The sequence below is a fragment of the Kogia breviceps genome, chromosome 6, assembly GCF_026419965.1.
Source record: "Kogia breviceps isolate mKogBre1 chromosome 6, mKogBre1 haplotype 1, whole genome shotgun sequence".
In the NCBI taxonomy this organism is placed as follows: domain Eukaryota; kingdom Metazoa; phylum Chordata; class Mammalia; order Artiodactyla; family Physeteridae; genus Kogia; species Kogia breviceps.
Window position 1 is genome coordinate 132,645,908 of NC_081315.1, and position 2,289 is coordinate 132,648,196.

Below are 2,289 nucleotides of genomic sequence, written 5' to 3' on the forward strand. Positions count from 1 at the left end.
GCGGATTTACAAACCAATAAGCATCACATCAATGATCTTTTTTTTTTTTTTTAAACTAATATCTGGCTTTTATTTTTTTCTTAAAAAAATATTATTAGTTTAAAAAAGAGAGTTCCAAGAAATTTAAAAGGATCCCCAGCAATGATTATTTCTGAGATCTATCAGATTTGAAACATAATTATAAAAGGCTAAAACCAAAGTATATATTCCTACTTTTTCCTTTTTAAAAAAAAAAGTTCAGACGATGTGTCACATCAAGAAAGTTCAGCAGGTCACCAGGGCCACAGCCTTAGTCATCCTCGGAATCACTGTCCCTCCTGGTGGGGATGGAGTATGGCACGGAGGAAAGCAGCACATCTGCTATGGGTTTCTTAGGGTTTTCCTCCAGGCTTGTCTTGATTGCTCCGGACTCAGACACTTTCCAGTCCAACTCGTCCATTGTCAGGTTCGTGCCACCAAACACCAGAGGTCCAATAAATTCAGCCTTGATATCACCTTCAAGGTACACAAATGTCGCGGGCAGATTCCTATCAGGATAACTGGGTATGCAGGTTGTTGAAATGGCTTTGATAAATTTGACGTCAGGAAACCTCCTGGGCAAGTCCACGGAAGTGCTGATTTATCCGAGAACAGAGGGGAATCCCTTGTTTGTAAAGGTGCAGGATGACCCACAAGCCCTCACCGGCTTTGTTAACTTCTTGAACATAATCCTGTCCTGAGATTTCCAAAACTTCTCCAAATTTATTCTTCAGTTGGGTCGCTTTCCACTCGGCCAGTCTCTGCTGCCTGCACTTTTCAATCGCACGTTCATCTTCCTCACGAAGTTCCTCTTCGTTATCCTCCAGTTCTTCCAAAGTCATGTCTTCATAGGTTTTCACAATGGACTGCTGAAGGACCCGCTCTTCTGCCTCCTTCGCCAGATCTTTCAAACTTCCCTTGCGGGGCAGGATGCCTCTTTTGCGTAAGATGTCTTTCCACTCCGTGCCTGCGTTGGAGTCCTGCATTTCCTCACGAGTTGCTCGAGCCCAGCCCGCGGCCGCCACGCCTCCCCTCAGCTCTCCTCCGCGCATGCGCGCAGCCGCCGACCCGCTTCTTCCCGATGATCTTTTTATTGTACACTCCCTGGTGAATTTTTATTCCAAGAGACACAGCTCTTTTGAATCTAAGAGAAGAGTCATCCAAGCAAATCAAGTTGGGCAAGATGAAGCTGTAGATTTTTGAAGTGTGAGGTGTTTTCCACTTACATGAAAATAGAGAAGTAGACCCCACTTTATAAATAGCTTTAGCTTGGCTACCCATGACAACAGTTTTCCAAAGAGTAGTTCCAGGAGACGATGTGCAGAGGAAGGAATGTGGCTAAGTAGTCTGGTTCCGGATGTGTAGGTGGACAGCAGTGACAGAGAAGGTTTCTGACTGGCCCTGAAGGACTACCTAGTGTCATATACCAATCCAATGACCGGACTCTAAGATCACCTAGTAAATGGAACATTTCAAAGGCAAACTCCCCTGACATGCTCTGCTGAAAATATCAATAGCTTGTTTTTGCCTAAGCTTCAGCCATACCAGAATATAAAAGGATGAGATTAAACTCCACATAAGGAGTAGGAAAAAGAAAACTGAAAATGAAGAAACTTAAAAGAATGAAGAATGGGAAAAAAAAAAAAAAAAAGATTTCACGAACCTCAATTAGGATAAAGAGTGAGCCTAAAAGAAGAAGGGTAGAGTAGTTTAGAAAAAACTGTTTAAATCTCAAGTAGGCCTCAGGCTTATAGCTCTTTGGTAAAGAACAATGCAAGCCTGGCAGCAGAAAGCTCAAAATGACCTCACGGGCCTCTCAGATTACTCCATGATTCAAGAGTCATGTGTGTCTGGTGTGTGTCCACCAAGGCTGGAGCGCACGTGATGGGACAACCAACAAAGAATTTCCTGGTACCACACGTGAGTTAGGCAGAGCATGTTTGAAGATAATGATCCTCTATTTTTAAACTGTGAGATTTAATGTGCCTCCTAATCCTACTTTCGAAGTCTGCTTCTTTATTCATACCAGCATGTTTATTTTAATTTTGGTATATTCTAGAAAAATGACAATATTCCAAGGAAATAAAGAAAGAAAAGATTGAGTCAGAAGAGTTTCTGTTCATTTGCTGAAGCTTCTGGAGAGGAAAATAGGAATAGAGTTAGTGATTCATGTTGGCAAATAATACCTGATTAGCATAAAAGTGGGGTTTTTTTTTTTCCAAATAATGTCAAGATGCCTTTTGTACTAAACAACTCCACAGGGCAATTTGA

General features: G+C 41.9%; 1 pseudogene; it reads right to left on the reverse strand.

Moving 5' to 3' along the window:
* Positions 1-289: 289 nt before the first annotated feature.
* On the reverse strand, positions 290-1,004 carry LOC131758335 (phosducin-like protein 3 pseudogene; annotated as a pseudogene).
* Between the last annotated feature and the right edge of the window lie 1,285 nt (positions 1,005-2,289).